At 43.6% G+C, this 21,669-nt stretch overlaps 1 long non-coding RNA gene across 1 annotated transcript in view; it reads right to left on the minus strand.

Annotated features, from left to right (window-relative positions):
- Positions 1-7,522: 7,522 nt before the first annotated feature.
- The window catches only part of LOC148148109 (uncharacterized), a 105,612-nt gene continuing 91,465 nt past the window's right edge, over positions 7,523-21,669 (minus strand). The window contains exon 7 of the long non-coding RNA XR_015759317.1: positions 7,523-7,670. This is a non-coding gene — a long non-coding RNA (uncharacterized LOC148148109). The remainder of the gene's footprint in view (positions 7,671-21,669) is intronic.

The raw sequence follows: 21,669 nt of genomic DNA on the forward strand, positions 1-21,669 counted from the left end.
CCTGTGACACTGCACTTATTCTGTGTTTCCTGAGGGTTCAGCACATGCTTCCACGATCGTATTATGGGCAGTAATCTGCATTTTCGCTTCAATAACGGGTGTGTGAAGCGGAGGTCCACCATTCTCGATTCTATTTTTCTCTTCTTATGCGCAACTGCAATACAGTAAAGGATTAATTAATATTGTAAGATGATATACAGAGGCCTGTGAAATACCGAAGTTTTAATGACATTTATGCAATGGTTAGCGATTACCTTGATTCAGGAAATAAGGATGTAAAGTCTGTTTGGCTGGAGTTGAGGAAGAGTGAGGAATGAACTCACAAGCATGTGTAGTTTACAAGCCCACTTGCAGAAACCACAAAGCGAAATAAATCGTACAAGGAAAAAATATTGTGTGTGAGTAACAAAAATGGCAATAGTCATGCGTGATGTTAACTTCCCATCTAAAACTCTCGGTTCCATTATAAAAACGTTTGGAGAACCATAATCAAAAAAATCCCACATGTCCCATAAAACATCACGAGGGATATCTTGGTAATTGATTACTCTTCTGGTGACTTAATTTTCCTATTCTCTTGGAAACCATCTCTTTAATTTTCTGCACATCGTTTGCGTTTCTATCGATTTTAATAGTAGCGTGTCTTTTGATTCTTCCCAACAAAGTATATGATCTCGCATTCCCGACATGAAACTGCATCTGCCAAGAATACTCCAATTGTTGGCGGGAATCCTGAGGAACAGAATGAACATGTATTTGGAAAGACAAGGACTGATTCGGGACAGTTAACATGGCTTTGTGCGTGGGAAATCATGTCTCACAAATTTGATTGAGTTTTTTGAAGAAGTAACAAAGAGGATTGATGAGGGCAGAGCAGTAAATGTGATCTATATGGACTTCAGTAAGGCGTTCAACAATGTTCCCCATGGGAGACTGATTGGCAAGGTTAGATCTCATGTAACAGCAGTGGACCTAACACCGACCCTTGTGGTACGCCGCCAGTACCTGGACACCAAGAAGAACATATTCCATTAACTACAACACTGTTTTCTATTGGCAAGCCAATTACTGATCAAAGCTGCAATCTCTCCCACAATTCCAGTCCACCGCATTTTGTATAATAGCCTATTGTGGGGAAACTTATCGAAAAACTTTCTGAAACCCATATACATCACATCAACCGGTTTACTGTCATCTCCCTGTTTGGTCACTTTGTCAAAAAAATCAATACGATTCGTTAGGCAAGGCATACCCATCACAAAACCGTGCTGACTGTCCCTGATCAGATTATTCTTTTCTAGATGGTCCTAAATCCTATCTATAATAACCTTTTCCAACACGTTACCAACAACTGCAGTGAGACTCACTGGTCTGTAATTAACAGGGTTGTCTCTACGACACTTTTTGAACACGGGAACAACGTATGCTATGCTCCATTCCACAGGAACTATTCCTGTAGACAACGTTGATTTGACGATCGACGCCAAAGGCTCATCAATCTCTTCCCTTGCTTCCCAGAGGATACTAGGACAGATCCCATCCAGACCAGGGGACTTGTCTGTTGTCACACTCTGCAGTATTTCTATCACCTAATCCTTGTGAACCTCAATCTCTCGTACTCTGGACGCAAGTATCTCAGTATCTTCCTCGCCAACATTTTCATTTTCTATAGCGAACACTGTCGAAAAATATTTATTTAGCGCTTCCCCAATCTCCTCTGACTCCACACACAACTTCCCATTATTATCCTTGATTGTCCCAAATTTAACTCTCGTCATTCTTTTAATCCTGACATACCTATGGAAAACCTTAGGGTTAACCCTGATCCTATCTGCCAACAACTTCTCATGTCTCCTCCTGGCTCTTCTCAGCTCTCTGTTTAGATCTTTCCTGATATCGTTGGAACCCTCGAGAGCTCTAACTGAGTTTTCACATTTTGTCCTAACATAAGACTTCTTGTTCTTCTTGACCAGGGATTCCACTTCCTTAGTAAACCACGGCTCACGCGTTCTATATCTTCCTCCCTGCCTGACAGGTACATACTTATCTTGGACACACAGGAGCTATTCCTTGAATAAGCTCCACATTTTAATGTGCTCACCCCCTGCAGTTTCCTACCCCATTCTACGCTTCCTAAATCTTACCAAATCTTCCTAAATCTTGGGACTTGTGCCTCACAACACACTTCACATTCAACAACCAGATATACGAACAAATCAACGGAACACCCATGGGCTCACCGATCTCGGGACTCATAGCAGAAGCAGTAAAGCAAAGGTCAGAGCAGTCTTACCGCAAATTCAACACAAACACTGGTTCAGATACGTGGATGACACCTTTGTAATCATTAAAAACACGGAAATAGAGAAAACACACAGGATCATCAACTCCACACTCACAGGAATCCGATTCACCAGAGAGGAAGAATAGGGCAACCAACTCCCATTCCTAATCGTGATGGTACAGAGAACAACTAACGGAGAATTCACCACAACGATACACAAGAAAGCCACACACACAGACCAAGTCCTGAATTATGAGAGCAACCACCCCAACATACACAAACGAAGTTGCATCAAGACACTATTCAAAAGGGGCACAACACACTGCAGCACACCAGAACTGCAAAAAGAGGAAGAGGAACACCTATACAAGGTATTCGCCGAAAACGGATATCCTCGCAATTTTATCAACAGATGCCTAAGGGATAGACCACGGAATGAGGACATGCCACAACCCAAAGGACTAGCCACACTACCACACATCAAGAACATCTCCGAACTGACAGCCAGAAACTGCGACCACTAGGACTCTTAACAGCACACAAACCAACAGCCACACTCAGACAACAGCTTACCAGAACTATGGACCCGATACCCAACATGAGAAAAACTAATGTAGTATACAAAATCCCATGCAAGGACTGCACAAAACACTATATAGGACAAACAGGAAGACAGCTAACGATCCGCATCCAGGAACACCAACTAGCCACGAAACGAAGCGACCAACTATGCGTAATCGCCACACACACAGACGACAAGCAACATTAATTCGAGTGGGACAACACTACTATTATAGGGCAAGCCAAACAAAGAACAGCCAGGGAATTCCCAGAAGCATGGCAGTCATCCACAAACTCCATCAACAACCACATCGACTTGGACCCAATATACCAGCCACTGCAGCGGAGAGCTGAAACTGACAACAGGAAGCGGCAAGGACAGGCCACTATAAATGACGCAGGAAACAACACAGAAGCGCTTCACAGGAGGCTCCCAAGCACTGAGGATGCCACCTAGACAGGGGACATTTCCAACAAAATCTTCCAGCTCGGCGAACAGAAACACATCATTGTCTTGAGTGTTCCAGAGTTTTTCATTGTCCCAGAGTCCAGATGAAGTTTGCATTCCTCACGTACGTGAGAGAGAATGATTTCAATGTCTCAAATCAGTTCCTGTCCCGAGAACATCAGAGTCAATGTCCCATCCTCTACTCGGTCCGACAGTTCACACTTCTTCATTTTCCTCTGATTCCATTTCCCAAAGAGTTTCTCAAGATTTACAAAGCTGGAGCCTAAATTATATGGTTTGCTTCCTAAACATTTTTTCAACTGCCAACTGACAATATTTTCACAGTATCTCTTCACAATCCTCTGGCTTGCACCATGTCCAGGGATGAGAAGTCCCGTTTGGTGGAGAGATTCCCGAGGCTGATGAGTTTCACTTTGGAACAAAGATGGTTAAGTGGTGATTTCCTGCGGTTGTTTCTAATGATGGGAGAGGGAGCGGTGGGGAATGAGCACTTTGACGAGCAGGAGGAAGTGTTGCCACTGACCCGAGTCAGAGAACAGTGGACAGGGATGTAAGGAATCTTATGAAAAGCAGCACTTCTGCTCAGGATGTTCAATAACAGCTGCAGAAACCCGATGTGTCGAGCAGTGTATCTGGAAAGAGAAACAGAGATAATGTTTTAAATATGGAACATTTCTGATGTAGAACTCGAGTTTCCCAAGTCTAATCAAATTACCGGCCTGGTTCACAAAATAGTTTTTCTGAACTTTGAGCGAAAATTGTACCAGCAGGAAAGCATTCATAACGTATGTCAGCAGGATTCGAACCTACGTGAGGAAACCCCAATGGATTTCTAATCCATCGCCTTAACCACTCGGCCATGACTACAGATGGCTCAGGTGCGTTGAGCATTGACCAAATCAGCCGAGATCTCATTGAAAGCTACCGTTGACTTGATGAGCGAAATACTCCCATCTCCTTTCATACCTTTGCTGTCATTTGTAAGCTGGGAGACACCAATGTAAAAGAAGAAAAGCGCAAAGGTAGGAAAAGATATTTGCAGGCAAACTGAGTCAAAATTATTTATTGAAAGGAAAATCACATTTGGCAATTTGCCATATCTCTTTGCGAACATGACCAGCAGAAGTAAGCAAGGGAGCTATTGATCTGAGTATTCTCGGACCTGAAGCAAACAAAGGTTAGTGACATATTCATTTCTTTTTCGGGCGAACGAAATGATCTTTCCTGATGGTTACAATGAAAGAGATGGTTCCCAATAAAAGACAGAGATTAATTCGCATGTAGATATATTTCAATGTGACGCGATTCATTTTCAGTCCCTAATTACCCCAGAGATGGAGGAGGTGAGTTACTTTTCTTCACTCTTCAACTCCTCAGCACGGAGGTACAAACATGAAACCGCTAGAGATGGACTTCTTGAATTGGGAACCAGAGACAGTGAAGAAACTAGGCAAAAGTGAGGACTGCAGATGCTGGAAACCTGACTTTAGATCAGAGTGATGCTGGAAAAGCACAGCAGGTCAGGCTGCATCCGAGGAGCAGGAGAGTCGACGTTTCTGTTGCCAGTCATGCTCCGCTGCACAAACAATTTTCGTTTTTGGCTCACATTTCCAGCACCTGCAGCTATTGGTTTTATGTTAACCTTCATAATGTTTTGGACAAAACCAATGACCTGCCAGCATCGGAAAATCGGCAGAAGTACTGGTACACCGATATGTTTGCTGAACAATACAACCATTCCATGAGCGGGAATACAATCCGGGCCACGGTGCTGAGAGTACCGAATCCTCACAAGTAAATAACAAGACAAGGCGATAGATACTATCGTATTTGGTGTAAATAAAACACCCTGTCTGAACATTTTCGTTGCAGATTTTTTTCAAATTGTCTTCGAAGATTTACAAAGTGGGAAAAGGCCATTCCGCCCGTGTGCATTGCGGCTAATCAGAGAGCCATGTATTCCAGTCGCAGTTTCGAACTTTGGCCCAAAGCCTCGTGTGTTCTAATGTTTCCAGGTCAAATGTCAATGAGGTTATCCTATGTTCTTACATTGCACAATAATGGGACAGAAGTATAACGAATTGTAACTCTTTTGAGGAACTCATGCTCATTTTCACCCACAGAGGGAGACACACCAGAAGATACCGCCAAACTGACGGAGGTGTCCGTTGTGGAGAGCTGGAATTTGAAATGGACAATGGGACAAATGCAAGATTTACATGCGGAAGCACAGAGGAGATGTCCCGAGAGAACTTTACAGGGGAGCGTCAACGTATACCACGGTTAAAGTGAAACATCCCCCACTCGAGCCAGGTAGGACTCGAACCTCTAATCTTCTGATCCGAAGTCAGACGCGTTATCCATTACGCCACTGGCCCAAGAGACAAGCCTGCACATGGCAGAATGTTGATATGTAATGCCATGGGCTTTCACGGAATCAGAATTAAAAAGGTGAACAAGCACCGAAGATAATCACCAACATTGCTTCACTTCGAAGTTTCCAATTTGTGAAGCAGTGCTTTTCACTGGCAAAGGAGAAACATTTGTCCTCAGTTGCCCGCTTCAGGGTCGCGTCCTTCTCGGCTGGACGTTTCCATCGTTTTATTCATAGTCACGACGCGATTTCATGATCCACTCCAGTGAAAAAGTGTCATGGTGTCGTCCAAACAAGACCCTGCAGAAACTCAGCGAGAAACCTCTGGTCATTTCGAGCTCAGGATGTGGAATTAGACGAGATGCGTGACACCTTTTATTGGCGCCGCCACTTCACTGAAATTAGCAGCTCAAAACGAGCCGTTGTAAGCATCAGCTTGATTTGTACCTTCCTGCAGTGCATTTGCTAAACAAAATCAGATCGCTCCCATCCGGCCCAGCTGACTTATCTATTTTCACACTCTGCAGTATTTCTAATATCTCTTTCTTGTGAACCTCAATCTCTTCTCGTCTAGACGCAAGTAGCTCTGTATCTTCCTCGCCAACATTTTCATTTTCTTTTGCGAACACTGTCGAAAAATATTTATTTAGTGCTTCCCCTATCTCCTCTGACTCCACACACAACTTCCCACTATTATCCTTGATTGTCACAAATTTAACTCTCGTCATTCTTTTATTCCTGACATACCTATGGAAAGCCTTAGGGTTAACCCTGATCCTATCTGCCAACAACTTCTCATGTCTCCTCCTGGCTCTTCTCAGCTCTCTTTATAGGTCTTTCCTGATATCGTTGGAACCCTCGAGAACTCTAACTGAGTTTTCACGTTTTGTCCTAACATAAGACTTCTTGTTCTTCTTGACCAGGGATTCCACTTCCTTAGTAAACCACGGCTCACGCGTTCTATATCTTCCTCCCTGCCTGACAGGTACATCCTTATCTAGGAGACACAGGAGCTTTTCCTTGAATAAGCTCCACATTTTAATGTGCTCACTCCCTGCAGTTTCCTACCCCATTCTACGCTTCCTAAATCTTACCTCATTGCATCGTAATTTCCCTTCCACCAGCTGAAACTCTTGCTCCGTGGAGTACACCTATCCCTTTCAATCACGAAAGTAAACCTGAGAGAATTGTGATCGCTGTCTCCAAAGTGCTCACCTACTTCCGAATCTAAAACCTGGCCAGGCTCGTTACCCAGTACTAAATCGAAAGTGGCTTCGTCCCTTGAAGGCATGTGTACGTACTGTGTCAGGAAGCCCTCCTGCACACACTGGGAAAAAAATGACTCATCTATAGTACTCGTACTGTTGTGATCCCAGTAAATATTTGGATATTGTCTTGAGTGTTCCAGAGTTTTTCATTGTCCCAGAGTCCAGATGAAGTTTGCATTCCTCACGTACGTGAGCGAGAATGATTTCAATGTCTCAGATCAGTTCCTGTCCCGAGAACATCAGAGTCAATGTCCCGTCCTCTACTCGGTCCGACAGTTCACACTTCTTCATTCTCCTCTGATTCCATTTCCCAAAGAGTTTCTCAAGATTTACAAAGCTGGAGCCTAAGTTATATGGTTTGCTTCCTAAACATTTTGTCAACTGCCAACTGACAATATTTTCACAGTATCTCTTCACAATCCTCTGGCTTGTACCATGTCCAGGGATGAGAAGTCCCGTTTGGTGGCGAGTTTCCCGAGGCTAATGAGTTTCACTTTGGAACAAAGATGGTTAAGTGGCGATTTCCGGCGGTTGTTTCTAATGATGGGAGAGGGAGCGGTGGGGAATGAGCACTTTGACGAGCAGGAGGAAGTGTTGCCACTGACCCGAGTCAGAGAACAGTGGACAGGGATTAAAGGAATCTAATGAAAAGCAGCACTTCTGCTCAGGACGTTCAATAACAGCTGCAGAAACCCGATGTGTCGAGCAGTGTATCTGGAAAGAGAAACAGAGATAATGTTTTAAATATGGAACATTTCTGATGAAGAACTCGAGTTTCCCAAGTCTAATCAAATTACCGGCCTGGTTCACAAAATAGTTTTTCTGAACTTTGAGCGAAAATTATACCAGCAGGAAAGCATTCATAACGTAGTCAGCACGATTTGAACATACGTGGAGAAACCCCAAAGGATTTCTAATCCATCGCCTTAACCACTCGACCATGACTACAGACAGCTTAGGTGGGTTGAGCATTGACCAAATCAGCCGTTATCTCATTGAAAGCTGCCGTTGACTTGATGAGCTAAATTCTTCCATTCTCCTCTCCCACCTCTGCTGTGAATTGAAAGTTGCGAGACACCAACGTAAAGGAAGAAAAACACAAAGTTAGGAAAAGATATTTGCAGCCAAGCTGAGTCAAAATTATTGATTGAAAGGACAATCCCACTTTGGCAATTTGCTAGATCTCTTTGCAAACATGATCAGCAGAGCTGATCAAGAGAGGTATTGATCTGAGTTTTCTTGGACATGAAACAATCCAAGGTTAGTGACATATTCATTTCTTTTTCTGGCGAAGGAGCTGGTCTTTCCAGATGCTCACAATTTAAGAGATTTTTCCCAATAAAAGACGGCAACTAAGTCCTATCTAACGCTGACACCATCGTGAGCGCTGCTGTTTCACAATGCCACAGAGTCAGGGTCAATTCCCGCCTCATGCAACTGAATGTGTGGAGTTTGCACATTCTCCCCGTGGCTGCGTGCACTTGCTCTGGTTTTCTCCCATAGTCGAAAAATGTACCGGTTAGGTGAAATGGCCGTGCTAAATTGACGGGGTGAATGGAGAGGAATGCATTTGGGCTGGGACGGTTCGGTGTGGAGTTGCTGGGCCGAAGGACCTGTTTCCAGATTGTAAGTATTCTAATCTACGGTAATCAATGGCCAAGGTATGACGCACGTTGTTCGATGTTGCATATATGACTTTTCGATTGTTTTTCTTCAAAGTTTCTTTACAATTCAAACGGGAGTGGAAGATGGGAAATGAATGTCTCCCATAATTCTTGCCTTCTTTTAGCATTCACAGGTGGTATTTTTCCTGTACGTTTTTTTTTACACTGTGGTTACTGTTAGTGTTCTTGTAAGCTACACCGGTTGGTTTCCTCTTTCCTCAATGTTCCTCATCTCTACCCAAACACATTTTCCATCCTTATCTCCTGAATCAATGTAATCTCTAACCATTGCATAATTGCCACGGAAACTGGGCTTTTCACACGCCTGTGTATGTCATTTTCCAATATTAATTGATCGTTTACTGTGTTGCAATTGCGCATGTGAAGAAGAAAACAGAATAGAGGCAGGTGGTCCTGGGTTTCAAACGCACGTAATTGCAGCTAAAACGCAGATTACTGCACACAATGCAATCACGGAAGCATGCACCGAACCGTCAGGAAGCACACAATAAGTACAATGCTGGATGTCATGTCAGAACAGGACCAGAAACACAACAGAAATACGTCTCTTGGGTACTATTTTGGACGTTTTTCTCAATCAGCTATCGTGTTTTACATATGTTCCATCGGGAGTTACCTCACGCAAGGAAGTAACCAGTGCTGCAGACGGTCATATAATCCGAGTCCCAAGTCCCGGAGTCAGAGACACTCAGTGCCCTGTGTGTACCTACAAGGAACAGCTGTACATGGGGTTTACAGGGTAACAGAACTGCATGAATGCAGCTCGATGGTCGTCTGTCTGCTTCTCCTCTATAGTTTTCTGTGCAGTCCCTGCATGCAATCTTGTCAACTACGTTTGTCCAGCACAAGAATGGCATTGGTCGCTTGTCTCTGAGAGAGGCTGTTGGTTTATGTGTTGTCATAATTCCGAGTGTAAGGAGGAATCTGGTTGTCAGTTCCCAGAAACTGACTTTAATAAATGGAAGCGTGCTTTTTAACTTGCTGCGTGACATATCCTCGTTGTGAAGTTCGTGCACTGCGAATCACGTTGCGGGACAATCCAATTTTGGCAAATAATTTGTGTGGCAGTCACGAGTTGCCACGACCAGCTATCCCGAGTAGCAATACGGACAAATGGCAAGAACTGCAAATTCGATTAGAGCAGCAGAAGTTTAATGTGACAGGGCAAACAGAAGGCAGCCAGAAGATTTCTGGGTGTAGGGCAATCACCCAAGGTACCTTTTCATATGAAAGTCTGTGCATCAGTAGAATCTGTAGTCTATGTTGGTTATTCATTTTCCAGACAACTTGTGTTGTTCCCCGTTTACTCTGAAAGTGAATAGACATAGTTACTTCACCGTTATTTCGAAAGAAGATCCTGCATTGAATCTGTTCGCTGTTATTTGATGCTGTGGTGAAAAGGTGTGCAATCGCGATGTGAAACGTTGCTATACTTTCATTTCCTTCATTACTGTCCTGGCGAGGGAGAAAGGTGATCACCGGGGCATTGATGGCCTAATTTAATCACGGATACAATTGGAAATGTTCACTTTTATTGGTTCGTTGTTGTTCTGTTTTGTTTTATGATATTTGAGCACTTTCTGGGACTTGGCAATAAACTAAATCTCCAGTAGGTTTGGAATTGCCTCGCTGTTACTTGTGCGAGCGGTTCATGTCAGAGACGACTCACAGTGCATCACAGACAGCACTTAAGCTTCGGTGTGTCTGATCATGATACTGCCTTTTCAGTTCTGATTCTATTCCACGTTAAGAGCTGTCAGGTTTTGGATTCGCTGGAGAGGAAAGTGGGTAATGCGATATGTGAGGTATTTTTCTTTAGCCAAAATCTTTGATGGCGAACTTGGGAAAGTGTCAAGAAGAATGGTCATTGGCAGCAAATATCCGGAAAACCTTTATCTCTGGATCGGTTGGGCCCATCCACCCTCCAAACAAAATAGCCAAACTCGCTGACTGAGTAACAAACATCATGCGTTTTTTTTTTGCAAATGGTGTATTCAAACCGTTGCCGGTGGCTGGAGCATCTGAGTTGTCGAGCATGGAAACAAATCCGGCGATCCAACTTGCCCTTGCTAAATAGATAACCGAAAGTAATCCATACATATCTGCCAATATTTGTGCCTTATCTCTCCGAGGTCTTCCTGTCTATACACCCATTCAGATGCCTTTGAAATGTGAGTGCACCAGACTCTACCACTAAATGTGGCAATTCATTCCACACACAGAAAAGTGTTGTGTGAAAAACATGTGTCCCTCACTTCCCTTTTAAATTTTTCCTCTATCACATTAAATGTTTGCTATGTAGATTTGAACTCGCGTGTCTTGTGAAAAAGTGCTCCCTGACTATTTACTTTGTCTGTCGTCCTCATGATTTTATAAGCTTCTGTGAGGCCATATCTAAGCCCTGAAGCTCCTGAGAATCTGACGAAGCCTATTCAGTTTCGTTCTCACGTCCAAGCAGTGCAAACCTTGCAAATCCTTGTAAAGGTTTTCTAAACGTACACTTGAAGGAAGTGTGTCCAGCTGCAGCACTTGCTTGACCGCGTAGTCACTCTGGAGCTGCGGGTGGACTCACTGTGGAGCATCAGCAATTCTGGAGAGTTATGTTGCCACCCAGGTGCTCAGGCGAGGGATGTCGCCCATCGGCTGAAGAGCATTCGAAAAGGGGATCGTGAACAGCCAGTTGTCTTGGTGCATACAGGCACGAGATGAGGACCTGCAGGGAGAATTCAGGGAGCCAGGAGAGAAATTAAAAAGGAGGACCTCAAATGTAGTAATCTCGGGATTACTGCCGGTGCCATGTGACTACCAGCGTAGAAATGAATACAAAATGGCACGATGAACACGTGACTTGAGGAATGGTGCTGCAGGGCGGGTTTCAGATTTGTTGGACTGTGCGACCAGTTCTGGGCAATGTGGGACTATAAGAAAATTAACGATCTACATCTGAACCAGACGGGAACGAATGTCCTTTCAGGAGTTTTTGCTACTGCTGTTGGGGAGGTTTTATACTAATGTGGCAGGGCGCTGGGAACCACAAGATTAAACAAGTCGGCAGTGAGGTGGAAACTGGAAACGCTAAGAATCAGGAAGATAGCATTAATAATGGGAAGAATAGGCAGAGAGCAGATGAATGCAAAAGAACTGGTGGCCTGAAATGCATCTACTTTAATGCATGGAGTATAGACAGATGAACTTAGGGCTTAGGTTGGTGCCTGGGAATATGACGTTATTGCGATCACAGAGATTTATTTGAAGGAAGGGCATGGTTGGCAACCAAATGTTCTAGGATATAGATGCTTCAGACGGGACAGGGAGGGAAGTTAAAAGGGAAGGAGTTGCATTGCTGGTCAGGGATGATATCATGGCTGTGCGAAAGGAAGACACCATGTAAGGCTTGGGTCGTGAGACACTATGGATGGAGCAGTGAAATAAGAAGGGTGATGTTAGATTTTTGGGGCTGTATTACAGTGAGCGTGAGGTGTAAGAAAAACATAGTTAAACAGATCATGGAAAGACGTAGAGGCAATTATTTAGTGTTGATTGGAGATTTCCGTTTTCCCAACATTGTCCGGGATACTCTTAGCGTCAGAGGTCTGGATGGTATACCATTTGTAAGAAGCCTCCAGGTGAGTTTTCTGCGGCGGTATATCAATAGTCTGACGAGGGAATAGGCCATATTGGAACTGATATTGGGGAATAAGCCAGGGCTGGCGATAGCAGTTGCCGAGGGTGATTTCTTTGGGAAGTGTCCAATATTCTGTAAGTTTTAGAATACTCATTGACAAAGATGAGAGTGGTCCTGAGGAAAGAGTACTATCCTGGGCCAAAGCTAATTATATCAAAATTATGCAGGAGGTCGGAAATGTGGATTGGACACAGCCATTTGTAGGAAAGTCCACAGTTCATATGTGGCAGGCTTTCAAAGATAGGTTAAATATAGTGCAGGATAGGCATGTCCCGTTGAAGGCATAGGATTTGAAAGACAATATTCGTGAACTGTTGATGACAGGACAATTGTACGACTCGCCAAGAGGAAAAGGGAAGCATACCTAACGCCTCGGCAGCTAAGAACATAATGGTCCCTCGAGGAACATGAGAAGAGTAGGACAAGTCTTAAACGAGGAATCAAGGGGGTTAAAAGGGGTCATGAAACAACTTCACGCTAGCACAATTAAGGAGAATCCTAAAGCCTATTATTCATATATACGAAGCAAGCGGGTAACCAGAGAAAGGATTGGTCTACTAAAGGAAAATGAAGGAAGGGTGTATGTCGAATCTGAGAGACTGGGTATGATTCTGAATAATTATTTTGCATCAGTGTTCACTGAATAGAGGAATATGATGAATATTGTGTCTAGAGTAAGACATTTGATTAGTCTGGATCATGTTGACCTAAGTAGGGAAGCTGTGTTGGGCAGGTTAGGGGTAATTAATGTGGACAATTCCCCAGGAACGGATGGGATCTATCCCTGGTTCCTGAGTGAGGTGAGAGAGGAAATAGCTGGGGCCCTGACAGATACCTCCGTGGCGAACTTCAGCACAGGTGAGGTTCTGGCCGACTGGAATATTACTCATATTGTCCACTGTACAAGAAGGATAATAGGGATATTCCAGATAACTACAGAACAATGGGCCTAACATCAGTGTTGGGAAAGTTGCTGGAGAAGGTACTGAGAGATAGGATCTATTCATATTTAGAAAATAATGTGCATATCAGTGAGAGGCATAGAGTTTTTTGGGAAAGTGCCCAAGTTGATAGATGAAGGAAAGGCTGTTGATGTCATATACATACACTACAGTAAGGAGTTAGATAAGGTTCCCCATGGTAACCAAATACAGTACGTAAAGTAACATGGTGTGCAGGGTGTTCTAGATAGGTGGATAAAGAATTAGTTGAGCAATAGGAGACAGAGAGTGGCAGTTGAATGGAATTTCTGGAAATGGAGAAAGATGACCAGTAGTGCTCCACAGGGGTCAGTGTTGTGGCCACTGTTGTTTGTGATATAGATAAATGTTCTGGAAGAGAGCACTGTTGGAATTATCAGAAAGTTTGCAGATGACACGAACATTTCTGGACTAACAGAAAGTATAAGTGACTGTTAAAGAATCCAGGAGGATACTGGAAAGTTGGGCGGAAAAGTGGCAGCTGGAGTTCAAACCAAACAAATGTGAGGTGACGCATTTCGGTCGGTCTAATTCTAGATGGGGTTATACAATGAAGGAAGAACTTCGGGAAAAAAAGACTTGATGGACAGAGAGATCTGTGAGTACAGGTCCATTATACACTGAAGGTCGCTGCACAGGTGGATAGAGTGGTCAAGCAGGCATATAGTCTGCTTGGCTTCATTGGATGGGGTATTGAATAAAATGGCTGGCAGATCATGTTAAAATTGAACAATACATTGGTCTGGCCACACTTAGAATACTGTGCAAATTTCTGGTCGCCACATTACCAAAATGATGTGGACGCTTTGGAGAGGGCGCGTAAAAGGTTTAAGCGAATGTTGCCTCGTATGGAAGGTGTAATCTAGGAAGAGAGGTTGAGTTGTTTTGTTTTCATTAGAAAAAAGGAGTTTGAGTGGGACCTTTTTGATGTTTACAAAATCATGAAGGGTACAGACAGGATAGATAGAGAAAAGTTTTATGTCCCAGATTGAAGGATTAAATACCGAGAGGTCACGCTTTCAAGATGAGTGGTGAAAAGTTTAAGAGGGACACAGTGGGTGGTGGGTGTCTGGAATGCGTTCCCAGCAGAGACGGGAGAGGTAATCACGGTAGATACATTTAAGATGCGTCTGGACAGATGCATGAGCAGGTGGGGAGCAGAGGGATACAGGTGCTTAGGAATTGGGTGACAGGTTTAAACAGTAGATTTGGATCGGCTCAGGCTTGAATGGATGAAGGGCCTGTTCCTTGTCTGTACATTTCCTTTGGTCTTTCTTCTTAAATTACGCCAATTTCATTCCATAATCTGCGAGGTCTAAGTGCCTGAAGTGAATCGATGCTGAAACACTAGTCATAAAAATTCTGAGTGTGGGCTTTTGTGTGGTAGCGGGATCGAGTGTTTTAAGATGCTGGATTTTAAGCTTCAGTTTCTATCGAATCGTGGCTTCAAATACCAGCATCGTAAGTGAGCTACTATGTGGAGATGTATGCGAGAGAACTGCGCATGTGTGGATACCCTTTAATTTGAGTGTTTGCAGCTCCTCAGTGTGCTTACCCTCTCGGTGATAAAATCAGCGACCGTCTCTGAAAACAACGCAAGTTCCTGCTGTCCGACGTATCCTCATATCCCGTCGATAGCTTTGCTTTAGGATATCTGCGTTGCCAGTTTCTGTATCTCAAATGGTTAGCGCAGTTGGCTGAAATGTTGGTGGTTCGAGCCCACCCAGGGAATAAGCCTCAAATATTTCAGCACAAGCATTCACCCCGACCATATATTGACATTGGAACCGGGAAAACTCATCCATGATTCACCCCAAGTCCGCAGTGAGACGTTTACACGCAGCAGAATACGACATCACTTTCTCCAAGCTCCCGATGCCAACAGAGAGCGGCCACTGCAGCTTCAATTAGCGACTTTCTGCCAAGCCACGGGAACCAACTCGTGGAAACTCCTTCCTTAGTAACAGCTCTTTCCGTGAGAAAGGAGAAAAACTTTCACTTTAAATTGGAAAGGGCTTCAGGACATTGGAATGTTGCTCCAGTTCTTGGAACGTGTTATAAATAAAACTCCTGCCATGAAAATAGGAAGTGGTAAAAGGTTTTAGGTAGAAAGAACAAAGAAAGTGTTGATTGAGACGACTCTGTCTCGTCAGCAGATAGGAAATGCCCAACACTGTAAACGGAAATGATTGGATTTCCTTAGGTAACGTCCCGACTGATTTACGGCCTGCCAGAGTGATTGGAAATCAAATCAGCGATATAAAGGTGAGGGTAAAAATATGAAGATATTATGATTGAAACTTAAATCCCGGGACAAGTGCTGAATAGATTGTAATGCTTTGAAGGAATAACTGAAGTGAAAGGAGTGAATGATATTGTGATTAAGAGCAATGAACTGGATCCTAACAAAGTGCTGATGAATTATGCTCGCAATGTAATAGCAAACTAATCCACAGTGCACCGTGCTTGGTTAGCTCAGTCGGTGCAGTGTGAGATGCTTAATCTGTGGTTGGTGGGTGCAAGCCTCACAATGGGCGCTTTCACCGCTTATTACAATTCCGGCTCTTCTTTCCACGTGCAGTATTGCAACCCTTCGCAGGGGAATGTTCTTGCTGCTTTCATTGACACATCTGTCCGCCTGCTTTTGATCACACGTCGGTTTCTGAGTGAACACTGTTTCCATTTTACTGGAGACACCAGAGACAACTTTATCAGTGCAGCCGAAAATACGATGAATGATGTCCGTTTCAAAATGTAAGGTTCCAAACCAACCATGCACCACCCAATGTGTTCAAAGGCACGGAAAGTGAATGGCGACTTGCTAGCGGTCTGACAGAAACGGATCAATGTCACATGGGTACTGAACCAATTTTTAGTGATTCAGATTGTTCTGATGGAAACCGAAGGGCACTCTCCCTCAACGTTTTGCAATTGTTCTTCTTGTGTTTAATGTAATGAACAGTATATTGTCAGTAACGAGGGTGGAGGTGCGGGAGGATCGTGAGGTTTCAGTGTGGGACATAGACACAGTAAGTCAAATATCCCCAGAGCACGGGAGAGCTGTTTGGTCCAGGATCACTGCCATCTTCTCTTACTAAAACAACAAATAACATTATTGGAAAATGCTGGTAGCATCTTGGAAATATAAATCGATTTAAGACTTCAGGACTAGTGACACTCCTTTTCCATGTGCATCTCCACCTGCGTTTGCACACTCTTCCTTTTTATTGAATGTCTCCTGACTTCCAGCTTTATATTCAGCTTCTCTTTTATTACTTCCTCTCCAACCATTTTCCCAGTCTCCGATTTTGTATCAGAACTGTTCCATCTTTCACATTGCCCAGGACTTCGAACTGAACAAATAAATCTGTTTCTATTTCCTTAGATAGCAGATGACCAGAGACTGGAAGGCAGTGTTGTTCCGAAATCTCATCCATGATTCACCCCGAGTCCACAGGGAGCAAGACGTTTACACGCAGCAGAATACGACACCATGTTTCTCCAATCCCCCGATGCCAACTGAAAGCGGCCACTGCAGCTGCAATTAGCGGCTTCCTGCCAAACCCTGGGACACAGCTCGTGGAAACACCTTTCTCATTAACTGCTCTTCCCGTGGGAAAGGAACAAAACTTCCATTTTAAATTGGAAACGGCTTCAGGAGATTGGAAGGTTGTTCCTGTTCTTGGAACGTGTTATAAACAAAATTCCTGTCCTGAAAATAAGAAGTGGTAAACGTTTTAGGCAGGAAGAACAAAGAAAATGTTCATTGTAAGGACTCTGTCTCGTTAGCAGATGGGAAATTCCCAATACTGTAAACAGAAATGATTGGGTTTCCTAAGATAATTTTCCGAATGATTTACTGTCTGACAGAATGACTGGAAATTCACTTCATGTGAAAATATTCGGGTTGAATCTTAAATGCCGGGACCAGTGTTAAATAGATTGTAATGTTTTGAAGAAATAACAAAAGTGAAAGATGTGAATTATGTTCTTTGTGATTGGAAGGAATGAGCTGGCTCTTTGCAAATTTCTGTGCCAGGTGAATTATGCTCAGAATGAAATAGCAAACTAATTCATCGTGTCCCAAGCCTGGATATCTCAGTTCGGTGCAATGTGAGTTTTTAATCAGAGAGTCGTGCGTCCAAGCCCCATAATAGTCGTTTTCACTGTTTAATAGAGTTCCAGCTCTTCGTTCCACATGCAGAATTGCAAGCCAATGCTGGTGGAGCATTCTTGTTGCTTTCGCTGACATATATGTCCTCCTGCTTTGATCACATGTCGGTTACTGAGTGAAAACTGTCTGCACTTTACTGGAAGCGCCAGATACAACTTTATCAGTGCAGCTGAAAATACTATGAATGATGTCCATTTCAAAACATGAGATTCCACTTCATCCGTGCACCAACCAAAGTGTTCAAAGACACAGAACGCGAATGGCCATTTGTTAGTGGTCTGACAGAGACGGCTTAATGTCTCATGGGCCCTGAACAAAAATTAACTGATTCAGAATGTGCTGATGGAACGGAACGGAGCTCTCCCTGTACATTTTGCAATTGTTCTTGTTGTGTGCTCATGTAAGTTTATGTAATGAACAGTTTAGCGCCAGTAACGAGGCTGGGGGCGGGGAAGGATTCTGAGGTTTCAGTGTGGGACAGACGTGATCTGATCGAACGGGTAAGTCAAATATTCCCAGAACATGTGAGAGCTGATTGGTCCAGGATCACTCCCATCTTCTGTTTCAGAATCAACAAATGAAATTGCTGGAAAATCTCAGCAGGTCCGGTCGCATCTTGAAAATTAAAACCGAATGAGATTTCGGGACTGGTGACACTTCTTTTTCCATCTTCATGTCCCTCTGTCTTTCTACAAACTTCCTTCTTATTGAATATGTCCTGACTTCAAACTTTATATTCAGCTTCACTTTTATTGCTTCCTCTCCAAACATTTTCCCAGTCTCTAAAATTGTATCATGCTTATTCTATCTCTCAAATTGCCCAGGACTTACAACTGAACAAATAACTCTGTTTCTATTTCCTTCGATACCAGATGGCCAGAGATTGGAAGACATAGGAGGACGGTTAGCGCTTTCAGAATATCTAGTCTGCTCCGCCATTCGATCTTGGCTAATATCGTTCTTAACTCCATTCTCCAGTCCTCTACCTGAACACTTAATCCCCAGTCTTAGGATCCAGTCTTTTACCCAGAGTGGGTCCTAATCCGTCCCAAAACCCTCCACATGTGTTGGCAGCTGTTACACCGTGTCTACGTGTCATCAATCTCAGTTTCAGTGATTCTGGCAAACACAAACTGTTCTGAGCAGCTCGATCGGGTCTCTGGCCCCACTGTGATCCTGTGGGGGAGCAGTAATCATCTTCATCTCCTCCGGAAAGGATCGGCGCTTCAAAACAAAAAATGGACAGAAAGAAAGATAGGCTTGTGTGTCAAGATATGTGGAGGTAACTGGTTTCTGACCTGGTCAGTAAACCTTACTCTGTATATCCCCACACATTCTAGCTGTCGTGATGAAAGGGAATACAAGTCCAATTTATTGCCATCTACACTTTTATTCGATATGTATTCTTCCTTGTTATGAATATGCAGGAAGTTTCCAGTACTGATGGTCACCATTTCTAAGAGTGCATGCCGCGGGTCCTGATCTTTTCTGGAGAGTAGCAGTATCAGTTTGTGCGAAAGTGGCCCAGTACAAAGCTTAGAAGAAACATTATTGTTCCCTCTTTCCGGGCGACAGTCTTTCATATCATGATCGATGGGGCTTTATTGCATTCTCATCAGCAAACCTTGTTTTGAATTTACTCGCCCAATACTACTGTAGCGGTGAAAAGAATATAATTCCGAATACCTGCTGCGTGAATTTCATTTTCAAATTTCTATTAGCAGTGGTCCTTCATATGTGGTGATGTCTATATCACTGCTGGCCATCCTGTTTAAGAGTGCCGTTACATATGTTCCTCTGTCTTGGCGCTGCAGGGAAAATTGTCTGCGCCGTTTCAGTCAATATTTCTTGGATATTTCAACATGGTATTCTTTATTTTTTCAATCATGTCCTCTTTAAGGATACAGTTACCAGGCACTGATCCTTTTTGTAACAACAGTACCGCATTTGCTTGACATGCGAAGGTGGCCTGGATCAGTAACAAGGAGAGCATTCATTTCCTTCTGTCACAGCGAACACTGGATTCATGATGTTAATCTCTGTCAAATTCATCCGAAAATGTGCTGTGAAAGCTTCATTTGAACGCTGTCTGGCGTTTCTCAACGTGTGTCAACCAAAAGCAGAAATCCTCAATCATAGTTTGGAGCAGTTCACATATTCGAGTTTCGAAGCAGCAGACACGCATCCAGTTCATTCAGTCAACCACGGGAATGAAAAGATTTACAGGCACAGATGAACTATAGACTCTTGTTCTCATACTGGTAATAATATTACTGTGTGGCCTGAAGTCTAAGCCTTGTTGTCACTGAAAATGAGGAAATCACAGACAGGCTGCCGAATGACGCAGTATGTATTTTGTTTTCTTGTTCTCACACAGTTCCAGGAAATTATGACAGCGAGGGAGAGGAATGCAAGTCAAGTGCAGTTCTGGTGAAACACCTTCTGTCTAAATCAGTGATCAACAAGAAACGTGAATGCGACTAAAGCGGGAAACCTTTTCACAACTCGAACAAAGACCAATCATGAACAGTGACCACCTCTTTGACATCTCAGATCGCCTTTGACCTTCCCTGAATATGTATAGAAACTAATTTTTGTACACCTCAAAGTGAGAAGTGTTTGATTTACCGACAATAAGTGAGTCGCATGTCCTTGATTGCCACATAGGTTTCCAACTCAGTTTGCAGCCAGGTGGCAGTTGCTCATGGCTCTGCTGGATAATGCACTATTATGAAGAAAGAAAAGGAATGCTGGAACTCTTATTGGCTCTGGGTTTCGAATAATCTTGCTACGTGTTCTGCCATTCTCGGATTCCAGTGTTAAACCAGTTTTTCAGTTCATCCGAGCAGCAGGAGAGTCGGCGTCTCTGGCAGGAGCAGAATTCATCATCTCCAGTGATCACTTTATCTGAGGAGAGAAAATGAACAAAGTTTCACACAGCAACTAATTGGAATTGCATTCCGTTTCAGCATGGCAGCAGATATGGGCTAGCAAATTCAAAGCCAGATTTGCTGATGAGAACAACAAGCACGACCGCTCAGATAGAGCAATTCCTTCCCACCGCTTATTCTGCAGAACTGGTGCAGTTGCTGTGAGTATGCTGCAGGGTATCATCAGGTACATGCTCTTGGGTTTCCGGTTTTGGCCTGTGTGCTCGCGTGGCTGAGCAACCTGAGACTCTGATTTCAGATTCCACTTCTTAAGAAGGCTTGTGTTTGCATCCCTGCGCGGCCACGTGTGCTAATGGACTAAGCTGGCAACGTTTTGCAGGGATGAGTTTTGTTAAAGTTGAACAGAAAAAAAGCGGTCATTTCTTCTAACCCAGCTGTGATGTGGCACAGCAGAAAACAACCAACATGTCAGTGCCCATGTTTTCCCCTTGTGCTGTAGTTGTCACGTTCCCCTCCAGCTCGAAAGGCCACCAGCATAATATGCGACTCAAAAACAGGCTGCGCCAATCTTTCATATTCCAGACAGTTTGCATTTTTCTCTGAAAGTGAATTGAGATATTTATTTTCCTGTTTATGTGAAATTAGGTTCTACATTGAATCTGCTCGCAGTTTTCTGTTATTGTTGCGAAAAGAAGGGAAATTGCGATATGAAACTAGGTTACGTTTCCCTAATTTCCTTAATTTCTGTCCTGATGCGAGAGGCTGGTGATTGGTCCTCTCGATCTGGTGGAGACATCAGCCCAATTGTTAACCTCATCTACTCGAGACTGCAACTGGAAATCTTCCCTTTTCATGGTTCATTGTTAGTCAGTTCTGATTCATGTTACGTGAGCACTTTCCTGGAAGTATTGGTGCACTAAGGCGCCAGTACGTTGAAAGCACCATTTGGAATTCCCTCGCTGCAATTTGTGTGAGCAGCCCATGACCCAGGCGACTCGGTCTGCCTCACAGACAGCATCCATGAGTCCGTGTGTCTGAAAATAGGTTGTCTTTATCAGTTCTGCTTCTGTTCATCAGTTGTCAGGTTTTGGTTTCGCTGGAGAGCTGCGCGTGCAACATGATTTGTGAGCTATGTTCCGCAGCCAAAATCTCCCACTGAGAAGTTGGGAATGTGTCAAGAAGAATGGTCATTGGCAGCCTAAGACCAGAAAAAAAATGATTCGTTGCTGGTTTTAACCGAAGCAGCCTGTGGGAGTTATCTCAAATGGGAGAGTACTCGCTTTGCATGCGAGAGATTG

This window comes from Chiloscyllium plagiosum, unplaced genomic scaffold (assembly GCF_037043375.1).
Source record: "Chiloscyllium plagiosum isolate Xiang-an unplaced genomic scaffold, Cpla_swu_hap1 HiC_scaffold_14, whole genome shotgun sequence".
NCBI classification, from domain to species: Eukaryota; Metazoa; Chordata; class Chondrichthyes; order Orectolobiformes; family Hemiscylliidae; genus Chiloscyllium; species Chiloscyllium plagiosum.